Source organism: Theropithecus gelada, chromosome 2, assembly GCF_003255815.1.
Source record: "Theropithecus gelada isolate Dixy chromosome 2, Tgel_1.0, whole genome shotgun sequence".
Classification (NCBI taxonomy): Eukaryota; Metazoa; Chordata; class Mammalia; order Primates; family Cercopithecidae; genus Theropithecus; species Theropithecus gelada.
In genome coordinates, this window is record NC_037669.1 from 9671000 (window position 1) to 9694173 (window position 23174).

At 32.6% G+C, this 23174-nt stretch overlaps 1 protein-coding gene across 2 annotated transcripts in view; it reads left to right on the plus strand.

The window, feature by feature from the left end:
• Window positions 1-23174, plus strand: part of CADM2 (cell adhesion molecule 2) — a 1080415-nt gene that overhangs the window by 516109 nt on the left and 541132 nt on the right. The gene's annotated exons all lie outside the window — the stretch shown is intronic.

Genomic DNA, 23174 nt, shown 5'->3' on the forward strand with positions numbered 1-23174 from the left:
AAAAAAAAAAAAAAAAAAAAAGAACAAGCAGTATCTCCTAAAAATCTATTATATTTTGAATTTAATACATTATTTTTCTTAAAGAGTAACCAGGAGGAGGGTTATGGGGTTGTGGGACAGATACAGAGTAGCCAAGATAATTGGTCTTCAAATGTCATCTTTTCTAAAGCTATCTATCGATCTATCTATCTATCTATCTATCTATCTATCTATTATATAGCTATATGTATTTATGTGTGTATTATATTATGTGTGTATTATATTTATGTGTGTATTATATTATATGTATTATATAGCTATATGTATTTATGTATTATCTGTAGATTCTGTATTTGTGAAATTGCCTACTCACTAAAATTTATTTGTAACTTCAAAATTAACACCTGGGGCATTTTCATAGTTATTCGTGGACATACACATAGTGGCAAAAAATTTAGTGCCCGGCAGCACATGTTCCCAGCCAAGGTCAAACAAGGTGACATTCTGCCATTCGTTTCAGCTCTCATACTGCAAAAACATTTCCTTTTCATGATACGTTTATTGCCAAGTTTTTTTTTTTTTTTTCTTTTCTTTTGTGGGAATTTTTTGTAGGTTATTTCACTGTTAAAAATGTGCCCCAAGCGTTGTGCTGAAGTGCTGTCTAGTGTTCCTACTTGAAAGAAGGTTGTGATGTCCCTTTCACAGAAAACAACAACAACAACTGTTAGATAAGCTTCCTTCAGGCATGAGCTATAGCGCTGTTAGTCCTAAGTTCAATGTTAATGAATCAATAATGTGGGTAAGGGAAAATTCATGATATGTATGTGGGGCCACTCTGGAAAGTACCAAAGTAACATCTACAGTGAATGATGAAACTATGGTAAAGGTGGGAAAACTGCTAAATTTGTGAACTCGAGATTGCGTCTGATTTTTAAAAACTTAGTGGATACCATTGCTGTGGGGTTGAAAACCGATGTCTGATCACGTTACTCAAAGTCAGGAAAATGTAAGACCCTTTACATCTAGTGATTTATTATAAATGTATACTGCATATAATTACTGTAAGAAATACGTATTAAATAAAGTGGCTTTAAACAGAAACATGCATAAAACAAGGTTATGTACTGATAACCTGAGAGAAATACTGTGACCCGAGGTTCATGGGAATTTAACCCTGTATTTTCCCAATGAGCAATGGCTTTGTATTTACTAATTCAGTGTTTATGGTGACTTTATAATATAAAAGTATTCTGAATAAAGGTAATTAACTGTGTACAATATATACCTTTATACTCAGAGAGTCAATTTCATGACTTTATTGAGAGCCCAACATGTGAATAAATAATGTTAATAATTGATATTTGCATAATGTTTCCCATGTTAAAAATCTAAGGTGTTTTCACGTTTACTATATTCAGGGAGCCAGGATTTTATTGATTTCAAAATGTTGTTTCAATAACCATAGCTTTGATATATGTATATTGAGCAGAAATTCTATTAATAATTTCAAAGTGCCCGCAATAGTGTATTTTGACTATAATCAGGACTCCTAACAACAATTACAACGACAAAAACAAAGCGTACTAATGTTCTTCAAGGACACAGTATGATTGACAGAGAGTCAAAAATAATTACAATTAATGAGGGAAAACTCTCACAGGAAATCTGAATTTTTCTTCAGTGAATTTTACATTCTGACAATGTTTTGTTTTTCAGCCACCATGACTTTTGGATTGTAGTAAAGAGGTCAAGTATTTAAAGATCTCCTACTGGTTAAGCTGCTCTAAAGTTCCCTTGGTAAATCTACTGTTTTGACACTCAGATTATCTCAGTTATAAACTCCGACGTTCTCATTGGCAGTCATCGGCAGCTCTTGTGTGTGTGTGTGACAAATGACATTAATTTAAGCTTAAATATATTTATGATTATAATTGATTTTATATTATGTGAATTAATATTAATGTATTATTAAATCTATCAGTAATTTAATTATAAAATTTTATATATGTTAAGTATTTCATTTTAATACTTCTTATACAGGTGAAAGTGTTCCTTTGATTTGGGTTCATGTACCTTTTTAAGACACCTTTGGGAAAAGAAAGTAAGGCGTTTCTATTTTCTTTCCTAATGTTATGGTAGCAGGGACATTATTGATGGAGCATCCTTAGACTGTCTTAAGATTTAATTATTTTACAGATTTTCCTAGCAAGGAACAAAATTAGGCTACTTTCCCTGATGTCTAAGAATTCCTTCCCTGGGTTTCCAAAATAGATGTCACATAAATTAAACCTTATGTGGAAAACTGATAAGATTTTTCAGAAAACCAGATAGAGTTCAAGTTTTCAAAATATTGAAAGAATGAGTAGATTGCTGCTTAGTTCTACAATTAAGCTTCACTGATATCTTTTACAAATTTATGATAGAAAGACTTGCCTATTGATCCAACTTTTAATTTATTACTCAGTAATTATTGTTGTGAATAGAGTCCCTATATAATAATATTAGGAACAGTATTTATTTGTGTATTGCCAAAAGAAACTATTTTACCTCTATATGTTTTTCAGTTCAGTTTTTCCTAACATTCTATGGAAGGTTTGGTGAACAAAATTGTGTTATTCATCCAGTGCTTCTTTAAACGTTTTGGCTTTTTCAGACAGTAAAAAAGCACAATTTCTTTTTTTCAGGAATCATAGTTTCTTTTCCTTAAAAAAAAAAAAAAAAAGGTCAAAAATGCTCCAGTTAATCAGTTTAAAGATGCATAGGTTTGCAACGGTTTCCATCTCTGAAATTGGGATGTTTGATTATACATGATATATTATACTTTAATTGGTAAAGTTTCATCTCTTAGTAATACATAAAAAAAATGGTGTGTCTTATAATTGATGGCTTATTGGTTTTGATGAAATAAACTTCATTTCTGACATATTTTTTCATAGGGGGAATAATGCTATTTTTTACTTGATGTGAGCACTTGCTGTTGTTGAGATTATGTTTGCCATGCAGTCGTTAAAATTTCCCAAGGTCTTAATTTTCAAAGGCAGTTTTGCAATTAAGCTCTTAGACTATCAATGCCAACAAGAGGCATTCCGCTCGTTCAATGACTGTGGATATATGTGAAAACATAGCCAAGATATTGTTAAATATCCATAGAAATTATTAAAACCTTTAAGTTTAAATTTATTAAAATAGAAATATTAACTAATGTTACCAGTTGCTTTTAGATTACCAAGCCAAAATCTGAAGTACCCATATAATTACTTCCATTCAGTTTTACTTATTTGCAAGTATTTATATCAAACCTTAAATGATTTGGTCAAAGCAAATAAAATTAAAATTAAAATGTGGTGATTAGGATAATGTAACATCTATTCTACTTGAAAGATCATTTAAATGTCAATGACTTTAAAAGTTTTAAGTTTCTTCTCCTTCTTAAAATATGTGAGGAAAGATTGAGCAGAATGACAGTTAAGCCATAGATTTTGTGTAAATGCCTACCTGATGCAGAATAAACCATTTTCACCTATACTCCCATCCTTTGTTAAGTTAGCAAAAATAATAATTTTAACAGGAATTTACCAAGCTTTCCTTGAGATGATATAGTATTGTGAAAAGAGCAGGTACTCAATATTTTGGAATGAGAGAATAAAGAATTGTAAGAGACCTAACATTCTATGAATTTTTAAAAATATTATTGACAATTAGCTTGAAAATATATGACAGCAGACAACTTAAATTCAAATTACTAAAAGAGAATAACAATATATTCATATCATTATTTATACTTCAATACGTATTTACATTTATATACTTTTGTATTTAGCAGAGTCATTAAAACATTATATACATGTATATATATGCACATATATTTTGAATATGCACACATATGTATATTGTCCTTTAATACTTTGAGAGTGGTTGCTACCAATGAGAACATGCTCTTGGGTTTGATAATCAGTTAATGATATAAAATGTACATTGTGTGAGAATAATGGATATGTTTTGAAAAGCCAATTAAAACATTTATGGTATCTCCTTTCTTCTCTTTAAGCCCAACACAATCTATCTCTAAGGTAGTACACCAGCATATCACACAACTGGCTAGAGAAAAGACTCATACATTTCTTCTTCTTTTTAAGAAAGCACAAATTTAAACACTGAAAAATGCAGGAAGTATAATAAAAGAATGAGAGAGTAGTGACTGAGACTTTAGGATTCAATAAAGTACCCATCACAATGAAATTTTATTGAAATGGTTTAAAGTAAAGGACACACAGAGTAAGTAATTGAGTAGATGAATTGAAATATTATTGAGATATAAGATGTCACACCTAGATAGAGTTTATTTACTTGTTTTCCAGAACCCCTTAATCCACCTAGTTTCCTTCTGACCACTATTTCTTGCCACTTCAGTGAATGGAGTTCAGAATGTTGTAGATTTCAGGTCTTGCAAAGGAAAACAAAATTGCTCAATTAGACTCTTGAGAAAGGCTTCATTTATCGTTGTGAATTACTTTGGTCATTGACTACTCTTAAGGAGGAAAAAGGAAAGGGAATGAGGGATCATGCTCTGTGAACAGGTCAGATTAAACTAGCTAGAAGAGTTCACAGTGTTATACATATTGTACAAAAAAGAAAAGAAGAAGAAAAAGAAAAAAAAAGAAGCTTTGATAGCCGATAACTTAAATATCTGCCACTATCAGTTTGGAAAGGCTTTTAAACATGTCCAAAATGTCTACCAAATTTTCAACAGGAGTGACAGCAGATTTTTAAGTAAGAATAAAAATGCAGCAGTCTTTCTAGAATAAAAGTCTGACAGACTATGATGAATTACCTTATTATAGTTGCTCGCATGACAAATGTACTTGATCACTGTTTCTTCCTGGGAATAGTTGAGCTTATCCAGAGGCAAAAGTTGAAAGGAAATGAGAGCTAACTAGTAATCTTAAGTGTAATACATCAGCATTTCTATAAAAGTATTCAAGAGAACCTTATCAATTACTGTTTATGTCAACAGAAAGTACTTCTCCTATTCCCTCGTGATATAACCTTTTTTTTTTTTTGAGGATTTATTTAAGTGACTTTTAAAAAGGGATATAGATCACATATATATTTTTTTCTTTTACAAGTTCTGTAAGCTATCCAGCTTTAAAAAAGATCCTCACATAGGTTCCCAGCCAACGTTTTAGTTGAAATGGTAGCCACACGTACTTACATATACTCCTAACATAAAGTTTTCTTATTCAAATATTTTTATATTAAGAAATGACAATTCAGAAAAAATAGCAGAATTAAGAAAACTCAGTGCGTATTAGAAATGTTTAACTAGTGAGTAAAACATTTCTCCACAAGTTATTTAAAGAAACAATTATTTTACTTTCTGAATTTTTATCATTTCATTTCTGGATTTAAATAAGCATTCTTCTATTGGAAAATACGCTCAGGAAGTCAAATGCATTGACAAAACAGTTATATTGATTTTTATTCCACTATTTAAGGATGAATTGCAAATAAGTCTCCTGGGTTTCATAATTTTAAATAATGCATGTATAAAGCTAAGGATTTTGGTCATTACTTAGAAATTTAATGGTAGGTTAGGTTGCATTGTTTTGTTTTCTTTTTTCTTTATTTGAATGTCACACAATCTAGATCATGCTGGATCATTCTTTTATTATTTCTTTGAAGAATTGTATTTCCTGAGTAGGCTGAGTATTTTATAGACAACACATTAATAGTCAAATACTTATGAATTGTCAACACCATATTGTATATTTTTTTATATACCAATTTGGGTAATTGGAGTTAATGAGGTCTAATGATCAAAACTAGTGTGATGTGTTCAGATAGTACATGATGTAGGGAGATCTAGCTATAAAACTATTACTTCAAAGTGGTCAATACAGATACCTAATGAAGCTTAGTTTTTGAAATATTATGTACCTAACCAACACAATGAATGACTGTGCTGCGTGAAATTTTACAAACATATAGTCTCTTCTGCATTTAATTAATTTTCTTAGAGTACACTGTGTTAAGGCAGAATGTATTACGTGTGAATAAGAAGTGTCCAGTTCTCATGCCTGTAATCACAGCACTTTGGGAGGCCTAGGCAGGCAGATCATGAGGTCAGGTGATCGAGACCATCCTGGCTAACACAGTGAAATCCCATCTCTACCAAAAATACAAAAAAAAACAAAAAAACAAACAATAGTCGGGCATGGTGGTGGGCGCCTGTAGTCCCAGCCACTTGGGAGGCTGAGGCAGGAGAATGGCATGAACCCGGGAGACGGAGCTTGCAGTGAGCCGAGATCGTGCCACTGCCCTCCAGCTTGGGCGACAGAGTGAGACTCCGTCTCAAAAAAAAAAAAAAAGTGGCCAGTAATTTTCAAAGTACAGATTGTGATCCATTAGTGAATTATGTTAATAGTTCAGATGTTTATGACAAGACTCAAACATAAAGAATAGAAAATATCACAAGTATAAGGTTATTGTTTTATGTAACTTGTGTTTCAGTTCAATATATATGCATATATTCATATATACAAATGTGTTCACAGGATCACATTACACGGTGCATTTCTTTCCTCTGGGGTGTTGCAAAAGACTGAAAATCTAGGAGAGGAACCACTGATTAACACAGTAACAGCAAATAAACTGAGCCCATATTTGAGACCTTAGGAAAAGTTCTCCTCTCTGCTGTTCATCAAATCACCTGTGGAGGTTTTGAAACATACGGAAAAATGTCTCTAATTATACCAATTAAATCCCAAACACTTGGTGTGGGACAATATTAATGTGCTTTGTTTTTGATTTAGAGCTCTCCACGCAGTTAGGGTATGCAACTAAGTCGTAGAATCTCTGTCATAAAGTAGCCATCATATGTTAGAGATGTAATACATTCTATGATTATACGAACTTTTATCTGTGTACCAGTCAATGACAGGAGTATCATAAAGACAAGTTGTACAATTAATTTAACAAGAGTGTTGGAAGTATTGGAAACATTAAGAATGCAGTAATTGATTTTCCATCTTCTTTGAATAAAACATATTTTAGTTCTAGTCAAACAGCAATGAAACATGTTTGGTATTTTTGCTTTCAGTTATTGTTTTTGGATTTTTTGGTATATTAAATTCATAATTTCATCTTTAATTTTTTTTCCTATAGGTCAAGTTTTCCTTTAGCTGACATGTCCACATTCTTACAGTCTCTTCTTCTTCTTTTTTAGAATAGTCAAATCTGATCCGTTTGTTTTATAAGGCGAAAGATAATTAAAACTTGCAGTGTAATACTACTGTAATTTCTACTGTCAGCACCAGGTTGTACAGAGGAGTAAACTATTTCCCCTGCATTATTTTCATCATCACATCATCATTATTGGGAGCCTATTGTTTTGTGCATCAGGTATTTAAATTGTGGAGATAAGGGCAGCATATACAAAGCAAACACGTAGATTTGGACTTCAGCGTTCTTTTCACTTTGTGTTGTTTGTTTTGTTCTGCTTAATTTAGCTGCTCTTTAGCTTGTAACTCTCAAAGTCAGTGGAAAGTCAAAGTCAGAGAAGATCTAAATGATATAAACAAGTTTGACCAGCCCCAGTGATGTGTATAAGTTTGACATCTATTTAGAATGTATGAATTGGACCAGGACATGCAACATTAACTTTCCAGCCTTATTCCTAATAGTTTTCAATAACAGGTTAAAATTCAGCAGCATATGTTGAAATATAAAATGAACACAGTATAAATTTAAAATGAAATAATTTCAAAGTTTGTATTTTAATTACACAAAAGTCTTCTGATTATTTTTTATTTTTTTAAGAGTCAGGATATGTTGCCCAGGCTGGACGCCAGCTCCTGAGCTTAAGTGATCCTCCTACCTTAGCCTCCCAAAAAGCTAGGACTACAGGCACACACCATATCCCATGGCTTCTGCGATTTACTCCTCAGTCTGTTTGGCCTTTGTGTTTTTGGATTCATGTTAATTATTTTTAACTGATATACACTTCATGAAAGATGAAATATTACCATGGTAATTTCAATAATTTTTGCACTACAATTCCTTTCTTTTATTAAAAGTAAAATTATCATTATAGAATGAACTACCAAAAATATAGTGTTTTGCCCAACATTTTAAATGTTACAGTCCCAAGAATAAATATGCTAACACTTAAGTTATTTACTTGAAAGCAGTATGCTACAGAATAATTTATCTGAAACAAGGTTTTTATGTATGAAAAACATTAATTATGCTAGTAAAATAAATGTGTGAAGGTAGCAAGATAATTTATTTCCAAGTTTGTATTTAAATTAAGCCATGCAGATATATATTTGTAAATTTATATCTGTGAACAAACGACCGTATGTATTTATTATTTTAAGAAAGGTTTTTGCCCTGTCTCCCAGTGTACTTTTTTTTTTTTTTTTCTTTTTTGAGACAGATTCTTGCTCTGTCACCCAGGCTAGAGTGCAGTGGTGAGATCTTGACTCACTGCAACCTCCACCTCCCTCCCAGATTCAAGCAATTCTCCTGTCTCAGTCTCCCAAGTAGCTGGCACTACAGGTGTGCACCACCACGCCTAGCTAATTTTTTGTATTTTTAGTAGAGATGGGGTTTCACCATGTTGATCAGGCTGGTCTTAAACTCCTGATCTCAAGTGATCACCCACCTCAGCCTCCCAAAGTGCTGGGATTACAGGTGTGAGCCACTGGGCCTGGCCTTTTTAAAAAACAACAAAAAAAAATAGATTATATCTTGGTCATGACACATTATTTATATCCAAACATTATTTCAAGTCCATATGATCTGTTGCTTTACAAGCTCAGGTCCTCCATTAGGCAATCATTTCTTCAAGGAATGGAATCTTAGTTAACATATTTGTCTTCATAACTCTAGGGCCCTCCATGGTGTTTAAATGAATGAGTGAAAGAAATAAGAATTTAGACTTTTGTGTTCCTCAGCGATACTATATTTAAGGATTTTTACATATCAATATTTTCTCATGCTCTCAAAATGTATCAAATAAAGTTAATAAGCATATCTCTTTCCGCGGGAAAATTTAACCAGTTTTACACTTATGACAGTATCCAGGTATGCAATTACAAATAAAATTTTCTTGCACTTTTTAAAAGTGCAGTTACTGTTTACCTGAGTTGTAAGAACTATGGATGTCTGATGAATTTTGCCTCGGATATGCATTTTTGCTTTTTTTTTTTGGCACAGTAGTGAGTCTCATTATCAATAGTAATGATTTCTAACATTTCTCAACATGTCCCAGTGGAAAGATCTTTGCAGATTATCTATTCCAACTGCCTTCAATATATAGATCAGGCAAGAAAGTACAAAGAGGTGAAATCCTGGACTTGCCTTCATGGACTTTCCTATTTCACTTTAGAAATAGGCCTCCATGAGCACATATTGTTTTCTGTATTATATCCTTTGGCTTTTTATGACTTACTATTTCACCTGATAACCACAATATTATTATTTGATAAATGACATATTATTAGATATTTTCCCCCCAAAATAACCTATCCCAGTAGTCAGTAAACTATGACTCTTTGTGGAAACAGTTTCCTAGTCTCTGTCTTATGCTATGATCTAAATAATGTGTATTCTATGAAGAGACAGACAGTTTAGCTGTGCATAAGCAAGTTTGCTTCTAATCCTTGTGCAGAAACAGACACTACACTTAAAAAAGGCAAATCCTTTTTCTGCTTCCAGCTACTTGCATGCTGGACCTGAGAGGGGTTAGGGTGACAGTAAAAGCCTCAATTAAAGTGAAAAAGAATGGGTTCTGGAATAAAAGAACTCAAAGGGTAAAATAAAATATGGGGAATGCTTTCAGCTAGAAGATTAGTATCTCCTTATCTAAGAAAACAAGTCCAGTGGGAATCAGATAAATGTATAAAGGAAAATTCTTTGGTCTTGTTTTAAGTTTAATAATGAATAAGCCCGGTAGTTGAGGACTTTAGAGATTTTAAAACCTGAGTGCAAAGTGGGGAAAGAACAGAGTGAATTCTGTGAGTGAAAACAAGCCTGATTCTGAAAGGATATCAGTGTGTGTGTGTGTGTGTGTGTGTGTGTGTGTATCAAGGGTGTACGCGCCCATGTTTACCAGAAACAGTGGCTAGAGATCAATGTCCAAAGTGAAGCCAAAATATTTGTATTTAAATTTTAGCACTAAATGTGCATATGTCACAAGAATGCTATGAATAAATTAAATCATATTTTAATTGATGTTTTTATGAAGAATATGTTGCTTTTGAAAGAAAGAAAAAGGAATGATGATCTCCAAAGTAACCTTAAAAGACCGTTGAACTAGAGATCAAGAGCTATGGGATGCTAACCAAATCACTCAACCTCTCTAGACTTTATTATTTCACATTTAAAACATGAGAGCTGAAATAAAGCATACCTAAGTTCTTTCCAATCTTAAATGCTTATATCCAAGCATCCAAAAGCTGGGGACAGTAGCAGGAGGGTGGTGGCAGTTATAAATAAACTGTAGTAGGGGAAAGTAGAAATTGCTATGAACTATTTTGACACAGGGTTTCTATAAGAACCAGCCAGCACATCATTTTGGAAACATAATCCCTGATGGTATCACTATCACGATCATGGTCCAAACAATATTGCAATTTATATCCTGGTAGGCTACTGTGGTCTGGTTAGGAAACTGATATACTATTTAGCTTTCTCCAGTGACTGCATTTCAAAAAAATAGGTATACACACAATTAAATGATATGTTTAACAGATTCAAGTTACATTAACTGTTTTTAGCTTTTTAAATATTATACCTCATGTCTGTAATATAAATTTAATTATGGTTTCCATCCATGAGGGCAGTGATGGTCTGCGTGACATTAAAAGTGATGCTTTGTTAGCAACATCATATTTTACAGAAAAGCATTGTGAGATGTGTGACAGTAATAAATAGTTATATCAAAAATGAATTAAAACGAGTATATAAATAGGTTTCTGGTTTTAGGAAACAGCCTGGCACAGTTGAAATCATACTGCTTCCTGAACACAGTTTAGACAATCAGGCAATATTAAAATTAAAATACTTAATCCATTTAATGTAGCACTCCAAAAAACATATGTAGTATTTAGCTTATTATAAAATAATGGAAGAATCTTCTTATATTAAAATCTCAGAGAGTGCCAATATTCCTATAATCATGGTAATAATTTAGAATATGCCCTCTCACAGGAATCTAGGACAGTCTACAAGTAATAAACAACAAAAAAAGCAATCTGGGCTCACTGCCCAGATTATCTCAAATATGTATAATGGAACAAAGAAAGAAAATAAATACTTATAAGCAAAACTCACTCCATGAAGGAAGAAAAAATGGAATAGTAATTGGTCACAATTGTGGTAGAAAATAATTATAGGGTGCTCATGAATCTCCTTTATAAGGAGCTATGTGTATCGAAGAATCTTTTTTTTTTTTCTCTGTTTTAAAATTCTTCAGGAGTCCCTTTGAGATAAATACAAAAGAAACAAAGGAAGCTACCTGTACATCCACCATTTTACGTGTAGGAGAAATACAACACAAGAAAACTGCAACTGACGTAAAATGTGCAAATCTGCCTAAACCATGTTAATTGGAAAAGCAGCATATTCCAATTAGAAATTCTTCCTCTCAAAACAGACATTATGTAAAATGAATTACATTTTTATTGGTAAATAGCAACCTAGAATCCTTGTTTTACATTCCGAAAATTGCTCTCTAATGTCCTATTGATGTGGCATTGCAGTTTATTGAACCACAAAACACTTTTGCTTTTTTCAGGTTTTTTTTTTTTTAATTTAATAAAATTTTGTTTTGTTTTGTTTGAGCTTTACCAAGTTAAAGCTAAATAACCAGTCAATAAAATAAACCAGTATACCCTATGTATTCAATATTCAACTCTCCTGGATTTGATTGCATACTCTCTTAACTACTATTTTTTTTTGCTTTCCTATGTGATTAGTTCAATTAGTCCTTCATTCATCTCTTTATTTATTTATTTATTTATTGTATAAAAACAATTGAGTTTCTACTTCATATATAATACTGTGCTAAGTATTGTATTAGAAGGATACGTATAATTCCTGGTCACAAGGCAATCAAAAAATAGTAGACATTAAAAATAAATAATGTAATGAGGGTTTATAAGCTCTAGTTTCCAATATCCAACACAAAACACAGATTTCCAAGGGTTATACAACAGTAAGCAGTTAATAAGTGCATAGATGTAATTATATTGGAATTTTAAATGTAATTTTAAAACATTTATAATCCCAGTAAGGTACTCAACTAATATTTCATACATTAGACCTTTTTAATGCCTACCCTCACACTTCAGTTGACGTAAACTACCCCTGTTTAAAAGCACACCTCACCCCTAGGAAGGGACTAATACGCCCTACAGATTTTGGCTACTTTCTCCAATTGGAGATGGGTGGGAACACAGGAAAATATCCACTTGTAAGGATCATAAATGCTCTGTAAAACAGAACAATTTATTTAACTTTACCTCCCAGTTTTCTAGAAGAGTCAAATGTGACATTTCCAGTCTTACCACAGACCTATAGTTGTGCTTGCAATTTACAAACAGCATAATTCTTTAGATACTTTATTATTTCCACTGCGTTGTTACTGAACCTGATTCTAAACAGACCTGTTTTTAAAAATTTTTTCAGGAAAGTAAGTGTGGATAGTATGAATGATACTGTAGTAACACCAGGAATAATATATTTGTACTAAGGATGTTTCTAAGCTCTTTTGGAAAGTAATACAATTCCACCAAACCTTTGGTTGATTTTTTTTTTTTTTTTTTTATGTGATACATTGTATGCTGGTGGCAGGAAAGAACTGACAAAAATAGATGTCTTCAACACAATAAAAACGTGTTTGCCACCAAGGCATCTATAAAGGTTCTTTTGACTATGCATTTTTGGAAATAACATTCCATTTGATTGTGTCACATCATAAAGATCTCTGAGGTGCAAAGGAAAATAGAGGTTGGAATGAGAATTGTGACTGTTATCCACCATCTCTCACTTTGTCCACTGAAAACTTTGAAATACTATCCCTTTGAAACTAACAGCATGTTTTATTTCTTTCTGTTTTAGGTAAGCACATTAATCATTCCAGTATAATCAGACTGCATCAAGGTAAAACAAGAAAAAGTGGTGAAATTATATCTTATAACAATGCTCGATATATAAATATATATGTGGTTTTGAAAAAAATGTTTAAAACCAATGTTCTTTTTAAAATTTTTTCAACTCTCATCACATTCCCAGGGTACATGTACAGGTTTGTTAGATGGATGCATTGCATGACGCTGAAGTTTGGAGTATATTGATGCCCATCACCCTGGTAGTGAGCAGAGAGGCTAATAGGTGGTTTTTTAGCCCTTGCTCCTCTTCCTCTCTCCCCACTCTAGTAGTCACCCATTGTCTATTGTTTCCATCTTTATGTCCATTTGTACCCAATGTTTAGCTCCCAAGCTACCACTTATAAGTAAGAACAAGCTATATTTAGTTTTCTGTTCCTGCATTAATTCCCTTAGGATAATGGCCTCCAGCTGCAACAATGTTGCTGCAAAGGACATGATTTTGTTCTTTTTTATGGCTAAATAGTATTCCATGGTGTATGTGCACCACATTTTCCTTATCCAACAGACTGTTGATTTCATGTTTTGTTATTGTGAGTAATGCCACAATGACCAATATTCATTTTTGTGTTTGTTTTGTTATGACGTCAATTCAGTAAACTCAATCTCTGTATTATATGGAATTTTTAAAATACGTATTAACTGCTAATGTCATTAAAGGATTTATTCTTAAAGTAAGAAATGCAAATTAGAATAAATTTTAAATGCAAAACTATTTTGTTAGCAATGTGCAAATTTATGTTTTTGCAGCTGTATTGCATTTAAAAATAAAATATAAAAAAGAAGTGATTTTCAAATATTACAAAAAGTTACTTCATATACATATTGATTTTAAAGAATAAACAGTTTATGAATATCATACATACAACAGAAAAAATTGAGGACTATTAATAAATATTATTGATCATTCTGAATATTAGTTATAAACATATAAGGAATAAACTTCTCTGAGCAAAATGAATTAATCATTTCCCTAGGGAAAATATGGATTATCTGTAAAATGCATAATATTGCTTTTTATAAACTAAATCAAATTCCATTTTAACATGATAGTTTTGCATTGATAACTTAGAGAAGAGGCCAAGTTTAATCAGAGTTATGAGGAAACACACGTTCCAATGCTTTCTAGAAATATGTGTAATATTTAAATTAATATATTCTAAAAAATATTTGTTCTCCTTCCAAAATAGAAGATTGCTTATAATTCTTTTAAATTTAGCCTGCTTATTTGATACTTAAGTTGGAGGCCAGGAGAATTCAAGAAGCTTATTTTATCCGGTATAGGCAGGCATTTTTAGAGATGCAAAACCAAAATTAGTTCCTTTTGGAACAGTCCTCAAATTGGTAGTTAAGGAATCTACATGGCTTTAGATTTCTGTGCTCTTGAGCCCTGCAGTGCTGAAAGAGAAGGTAAAGACTCATTATCTCAAAAAAAGGACAAAGTATTGTTAACTAATCAAGACCCATCGTCATTCATTTATAATGGTTTGATAGTAAATAATAATTGACTTTTATTTTGATGATTATACATTGTGCCACATCTCTGGGATCCTTTGTAGTAAACGATCTAATCAAACATCATGAAAATGAAAAATATATGTATATGTGCTTTTACCCAAACAAATAAAAATGTAAACCAAAGGAAATAAAAACCTCAACAGCAAAATATTCTTAGTCATATTATAAACCAGCTTATTTTATTGGCTTTCGTCATTTTCCTTTAAATAAAGACTAGAAAAAACTTTTTTGGCATGAACTATTAGTTGGATTCCAGCTAATTGATGCTTTACTTAATTTAAGCATTCTAGACTGCATGATATATGTTCCTTGTCCATTTGAGGCTATACTTTGAATGTAAATACACAACAATGACATTATGAGTCTAAGATTGATAGTTATTTGATTTAGCAACATCTGTTGTTGTTTAATGTACTCCAAGCAGATGCTCTTTCTTGATATTCAACATACAATTTGATTTACTCTTATGATACAAACCATTACCAGAAGAATGCTATTGTTATTGGAATAAAGCTATTAGTATTAGCAGTTTTATATGTCTTTGCTCAAACAAATGTCTGTAGACTGGGTCAAGCATCGTTAACTTCTATAAGAATGGCAAAGGGCAAACTCTTTGAATCACTTACTTCATACAATGACAGAATTCTTTCATGTGTCAGGGCATCTAGAGTCATTTTTTTCAATTAGCAAATTTTTTCTTTTAATGTTCTTGGAGGATTAGTGAAAACACAACAATATGAATTATCAGAATGATGTCCTTTTCTATGTTTGTCATTGTATTTTAAACCTGCCACATTACACAAAGAGTTGTAATGAGGAAAATACCCAGAGACAGACACTACTGTTTATTTAATTCTCTATGCACATTTCGTAATATGCTGCAAAACAATAAAAATTGACATAATTGTAACTGATCACATTGTTTTATGGTTTATATGAAGACTCACAGGGATTTAGGATAAATGTAAGAGTGATCATGCTGAGGATTAGAGAATTCTGATCAAGGTTTTACTGGGCAGAAAATATCTTTGAAATATAAGCAAAAATGTGTTTGTCCTAGGAAGTATGTAAAATATATATAATATCATAATAGAGATTTCATGCACTGTAATTCTAAGAAGATCTTGATGTCCTATAATGGGATATGGATCTGATTCCCCTTTTCTGAGAAAGTCTCTTTTTCAGTGTTAACAATCCAATGATATCTTGTGACCTTTTCTATGCAAATATGAACAATTTGAGGCTATCACAATCTGTCATGCATTGCTCCTTAAAGGGACATTCTTAATTGCTTTTATAATCTCAATTTTATTTTAACCTCCATTACCTATAATATCTTCTTTGAAGCTTGAAATTAACTTTTCTTTCTTCAACATTTTATCCTTTCCTAGTTTGGTAAGCATGATTTTACTTTTCCACCAAAGTTTTAGGGGGTTTCATCCAGCATAGACACGATTAATTCAATGTGATAAAGTATGTCTTTATTACCCTATTCTATTAATCACATTCGCTGAAAGAGAAGCATGTCTTTCTTTTCTATGGAGACTTTTCAAATATATACTGTCCTTTAGGATATAGAAGCAAAACTAACGGTGCTATAATAATAGCACAAAAAGTCTTTAGATATTTTCTTGGTAATTAGGCTGTTTTGTACCCTCTCATCTAATTTCTTGTTAACTCAATCCTTTTGTAATCAACAGATAGGCATCTGTTAAGTGGTTGACCTAGAAATCAAAGTTGTAACCTTAGTCTACTCAGAATAATACTCTAAACAATAATGGTAACCCCATCTAGGCTATAATTTGAGAAAGAGAATAAGATCAGTTAACAAATATAACATCACCTTTTAGATTAGTTAACAAAGATATCATCACCATTAGATTAAAGATAACACCATGTTTTTTTTGATGTTAACAAAGATATCATCATTAGATTTTCTTTTCTACCTAAGGGTTTCTCTTTTCTTTTGTTTGTTTGTTTCTTTCTTTTTTCTTTTTTTTTTTTTTAAGATGGAGTCTCGCTCTGTTGCCCAGTCTGGAGTGCAGTGATTTGATCTTGGCTCACAACAACCTCTGGCCCCGGGTTCAAGCGATTCTCCTGCCTCAGCCTCCCGAGTATCTGGGACTACAGGAGCGTTTCACCATGCCCGGTTAATTTTTTTTTTTTTTTTTTTTTTGTATCTTTATTAGAGACAGGGTTTCACCATATTGGCCAGGCTGGTCTCAAACTCCTGACCTCGTGATCTGCCCGCCTCAGCCTCCCAAAGTACTGGGATTACAGGCATGAGCCACTGCACCTGACCCTAAGTGTTTCTTAGAAACAGGCTGAACATGCCATCCCCTCCTTAAAGTTAAATGTATTTAAATATGTTCTTATTACTACTGATTTGTGAGGCAACAACAATGCATATTTTCTTATTCTGAAATTAAATAAAGCAATTTAGCCTTTGTGTTTGTGTAATTAGACAATAGTGGCAGCTTTAATTTTTAAACTACACAAACTTATCCTCATTAAGGAAAGGAAATCAAATGCAACTCTAATAACAAGTGATTAAGCATTTTAAAGTTTTAAATGGGCAGTGAATGTGCATTTAGAAGAAAATGTTAATAATATTCATGATCGGCCGGGCGCGGTGGCTCACGCCTGTAATCCCAGCACTTTGGGAGACCAAGGCGGGCGGATCACGAGGTCAGGAGATCAAGACCATCCTGGCTAACACGGTGATACCCCGTCTCTACTAAAAAATACAAAAAAAAACCTAGCCGGGCGTGGTGGCGGCGCCTGTGGTCCCAGCTACTCGGGAGGCTGAGGCAGGAGAATGGCGGGAACCCGGGAGGCGGAGCTTGCAGTGAGCTGAGATCGCGCCACTCACTCCAGCCTGGGCGACAGAGTGAGACTCCGTCTCAAAAATAATAATAATAATAATAATATTCATGATCATTTCAGCTTCCATGCCACAGTCCTCAAATGTTTGAGGCTGTGATGTGAATAATCAATTCATGGTCAAATTTCGCCCATGAAGTTGAAAGTTCTCTGAATGCAGATCCTGTGTTCCATTTTCTTTTGTGAGCTCCTTTTACTCAGAATAGTGTTTGGCATATTTTTAGGCGTTTACAAATATTTCTGTTGTTGTTAGTGATAGATTCATTGTTAAATTATTTTATTGATAAAAATTCTGTATTGGCTCCATGCCAGATTCCACACAACATAATTGACTTTCACAAGTTATTTATCAAAAATTATCTGTCTCAAGCTTCTTCTTAAAGTAAGGAAACATAAATAAGTTGGGGGCCAGGTAGGTAGATAGATAGAAAAAAATAGATGGAAAATCATATCTAAAAATAATTGTTCAATATCATACTCTTTTCAATTACCAGAGATTTTAGTAATACAACCATTAGTTACATATCATACTCTTTTAAATAAGCAGTATATATTTAGTGTAGACTTTGTTCCCCAGAATCTGTGCCAACTTTTTAAGATACAAAAGACACAACATGAAACATGTTTTCAACGTCACAATCCAATTATAGGTCTTTTATTTATAAAAAGAGATTATGTGAAAGGTAGTTCAACTGGGACAAATAACTTCAAAATGGACAAAAATCATTTACTTTTAAAATCATACTTACAAAATTGTAGCTTTGGACTACCTCTTCCAATGCTTAGACATTGGCAACTGAATAAATGCAAAGGTACATTAATAAATTAAATTTAAGTTATTTGCTTAATACCATTTTCAGTTTATATTTTACTCAAATCCTTTTTACTTCCTTAATTTTTCCAACTGATATCACAGAATATCTGTTTTCTATTGTTCCTTTCAAGACTTTGTCATTTTTATTTATGCACAATTTTCTAAAAATATATTAGTATATAGTACATAGACAACTACACCACTCTGGTTATTTTAAGCTTAAAAGAATAATCTTATAATTCTATAGAATCACAATAATGGATCTATAATTACTTAGTCTCTCAGCTCAAGAAAAATAAAATTATTATCATGTGATGGTTAGATCATTGCTTTTTTTTAATCACATTAAATTTCAATTGTACTCCCTTTTATACATAAAATACTTCAAGAAAAGCTTACTGTTAAAAATTATTGATGCTACCATTACTTGTGGTTTAGCTTTCATAATCAAAGTTCTGGATCTATTTCAAATGAATTTATTTTGTTGTTTTAGATCTCAGATTATTAAAATACTAAGAAATTATTTTGAATTTGTTCTAGGATTTATAGCCCTTGGCAATTTCTAAGCCAAGTGTCATTGTAAATGAGAATATATATCGACTTATATATTTAATCTCAGTTGAAAACACACCCTCTGTACTCAAATCTAAGTGATTCAGTTGTATTATTTCAGGAATCTTGGGCTGTCAGTATCATTAGAATTATATCATTGTCATGATTTTAACAAGGTGACAACCACGACTATCCTTAACTGTAAAATTCAATTTTGTTAGATTTTATTTTGTTCTTCAAGCTGCACAGTTATGCAGACAGTATTGAAGATGCTTTCCAACCATTATCTCCATTAATTTAATTCAAAATATCTAAAGACAACCAGAATAACAAAAGATTAATTATTTAGAAAGCAGCTTAACTAGTACTTACACCCCATTTTCAAATAGTGGGCAGAATCAAATTATGGAGACAAATATCATTTCTTATTATTTAACATCTGGCTCAAGCACTGATTTAAGTTATTTATTTTTGTAGGAGGAGGGAATGGCTGTAAGTAGGTGGCAAATATAGTGTTCATTTTTGTTCCTATTTGGTAGGCCTTTTTAATGACTTCTTCTTAATTATTTAGAAAGACAAATGCATGACGATAGGACATGATTCAGCTATATTTTCTTTTTTGTGTGTGTGACAGAGTCTCTCTCTGTTGCCCAGGCTGGAGTGCAGCGGCACAATATCAGCTCACTGCTATCTCTGCCTCCCAGGTTCAAGCAATTCTCCTGCCTGGAGACTACAGGTGCGCACCACCATGCTTGGCTAAGTTCTGCATTTTTAGTAGAGACAGGTTTTCGCCATGTTGGCCAGGCTGGTCTCAGAAACTCTTGGCTTCTAGGGATCCTCCCACCTCGGTCTGCCAAAGTGCACGGATTACAGGCGTGGGCCACCAGTTCCAGCCTCAGCTGTTTTTCTGAAACTAAGAATCAACTTTGGTTTCCAATAACATGTTCTTCATTTCTTTCTCAAACTTCAACAAAAGCATCTTTAACATTCTTATTCTTACCAAAATTTCGTTTAAAACAATCTCGGCTTTTTTTTTTTTTTTTTTAATCAAATCCCAAAGTTACTTCTACATTTGTATTTGTTACATCAGCTCTCCACTTCCAGGTAACCACATTTGATTGTTTATATGAGCAAAAATGTTTTCTTTCACAGTTCTGGGAGCCAGAAGTCTGACATTGGTTTCACCTGGGAAAAATTAGTGTTGGTGGGGCCACGCTTCCTTTGGAGTTTTAAGGGAGGAATCTGTTCCTTGCCCCTTCCAACTTCTGGTGGCTGCTGGCATTCCCTGGCTTACGGCTGCATCACTTCAGTCTGTGCCTCCATGGTCACATTGCCTCCTCCTTTTTGCTTTTTTTTTTTTTTTTTTTTTTTTGAGAGGGAGTCTCTGGAGAGCAGTGGCGCAATCTCGGCTCACTGCAAGCTCCGCCTCCCGGGTTCCCGCCATTCTCCTGCCTCAGCCTCCCGAGTAGCTGGGACTACAGGTGCCCCCCACCACCCCCTGGCTAATTTTTTTTTTTTTTTTTTTTTTTTTTTAAAGCAGAGACGAGGTTTCACCGTTTTAGCCAGGATGGTCTCGATTTCATGACCTCATGATCAGCTCCTCTCAGCCTCCCAAAGTGCTGGGATTACAGGCATGAGCCACCGCGCCAGGCCCTCCTTTTTTCATAGTCTCCTGCTTCCACACTCTCATTGAGGACATTGTAGTGGTGTTTAAGGCCTACCCAAATAATCTGGGATAATCTCTTCATCTCAAGATCTTCAATTTAGTCACCTCTGCAAAGACTTTTTTTCTTATAAAATAGCATTTACTGGTTTCAGGAATTAAGATTGGACGTCTTCATGGAACATTTTTCCAGCCTACTACCAGGGCCATTTTAGAATTCTGCCTACCATATTCCTGATAAAAGAAAGCTATACTATATTTTTCAGAGTACTTCAGGACTAGCCATATATATTTATTAATTCCCTTTAATCATGGAATACAGTATAATGTAAATAATTATAAATATATGTATAATAAAGCATTACACAAATAATCTAGTTTAGGCATGGCAGACCTTTGTCATTACTTTCATCTCCAATTCATTTCAAGTCCACATTCTCGTTTGTTTGGAAATGATGGTGGTAGGGAGGAAGCAGCACAAGCACCCTGTTTTTGCCTTTCTTAGACAACTACAGCAATAATAGATATTTGATAATCCTTTACAAAGTAAAGAATACAAAATAAATATGTACTTTAGCGATATATTTCCCTCGAAGTCATACTTTTTTTTAAATCTTATTTCTTTTCTAAAATCATACTGGATTTTATTTCTCAGCCAATTACTTACTCAATTATATCATTATAGTAATCATAAATCAATATTTTTATTATATAACCTGGTTCTTCCACTAACTAGATCTGTGGCTTAGTTTTTTTTGTTTATATTGGAATAATACTTACCCAACATATTCATTGTAAAAATGCAATATTGTATGACTTATATTTTACTAGTTTAATGAGGCATTTTTGTCATTTTTACCTGACTCATTATAATATTAAAAAACATAACATCAACTTTTTACATGTTTTAGCAAGTGAAGTTTTAAGAAGAGCTTGGACTGTAAACTAATGACTGCAATGCAGTATAAACACCGAAATGACACTGAGTTACTTATAGAGTTAAAGTAAACCCACAGCTACATTGATTTTCTATTTGGAAGAAATAGTGAATACTTTGGCAAAGTTCCTGGCACTATTTTAAATATATGAATACAAGATAGAGAAAGCAATCCTGTAGGGTTTTTTTTTTTTTTTTTCTTCATACCCATCGAATTTGGACGGAGATTGCATAATGAGAAAAGGTTCCACTTCACTGAGTAAAAAGTGTGAAATATGTGCAAAACAGAATGTGCATTTGTATTAACAATTAATATTAATTTTCTCAATCAGATGCACTAAAATCTACCAACAGTACTATTGTCCCTGGATACTTTATAAAATATCAGTATGTTAATTCATTTTAATTTCATATGCATAATACGCTTATTATTGTTTATGATTGATTAAAAGACATTGTTACAGATGTAAACTTTGACTTTTCGTTTAGAACTCAAAGTGAACAATATCATCTGTGAATTATTTATGTATGTAATTCACAAGGATTTTCAAAAAAGTCTCCTTTTAAAAAAGTAGCATACAGATTATTATATATTGTTTATTGAAAATTGTCATGTACAAAATATTTATTATATTTGTATACAAGTAACACAAATGTAAATAAAACATTTTCTCACTGATCAAAATATTTTGATTTCTGCATATATATCTAAATATATCAATACTTTAGTCCACATGCACAATGCTAATTCTTAATTTTTATAACTACCAAGAAGGAAAATAATGTTTTAAGCAATTACTCTGTGCTATGTACTGTGATACAGAAACTTTATTTGCATTGCGTCAATGCATTCTTGCAATTATATTTTTAGAAAGAAAAAATTTTGCCAGTTTCCTACTTGAGTCATAGCTGTAGGAAGCTATTTGGATGTTTACATAGATTCATCTTCTATTAGACACTTATCAGTTATCTCTAGCTTATATCAGAGAGGAAAAAGTAATACAAATTTGTCTGGTTGTCTTAAGAAATTTATTTAAAGGAATAGGTTAATTTAAAAAAAAGTAAACCTGGGCAGATTTGAACTAGGTATTTTTGGACATGCATGTTTTTAAGTAGTAACTGAGCTTAATTCCAAATCATTGCAGATTAAGTGGTGGATTGTACTGTTTTTCATGATGGAAAAGTTTTTGGAATGGCTTCTTAATATACTAAACTGTGATAATCAGGATAGCTTGAGTATGGCCAGTTTCCAGTGAGAATTCATGCTATTCCATAAAACAAAATGTGGTACAACATAACTTACCTACAAAAATGATTATCGCCATGAAATTACATGATACATCATCTGATTTCCTGCGTTAACTCATAAAATTATTCAGTGATCTACTTTTCTTACTTCTTCTTCAGCAAAGTAAAAATGAATGCAATTGTTTAGAAAAAGCCAATGTAAATCCACTTTTCCTCAAAAGTGAAACACTAGGAATAAAGCAGCTATTTTAGAACAGATTTCTGTGATTGTTTGCATTCTCAGTTTAGCTTTAGATAAGCCACAGGAAAATATTTTTATTATTTGCCCTTGAGTTTAGGCAAATCCATTATATAACTGAATAAATGGCCTCTTTTTGAGGAATTAGGCTTTTTCCCCATAATAATTAC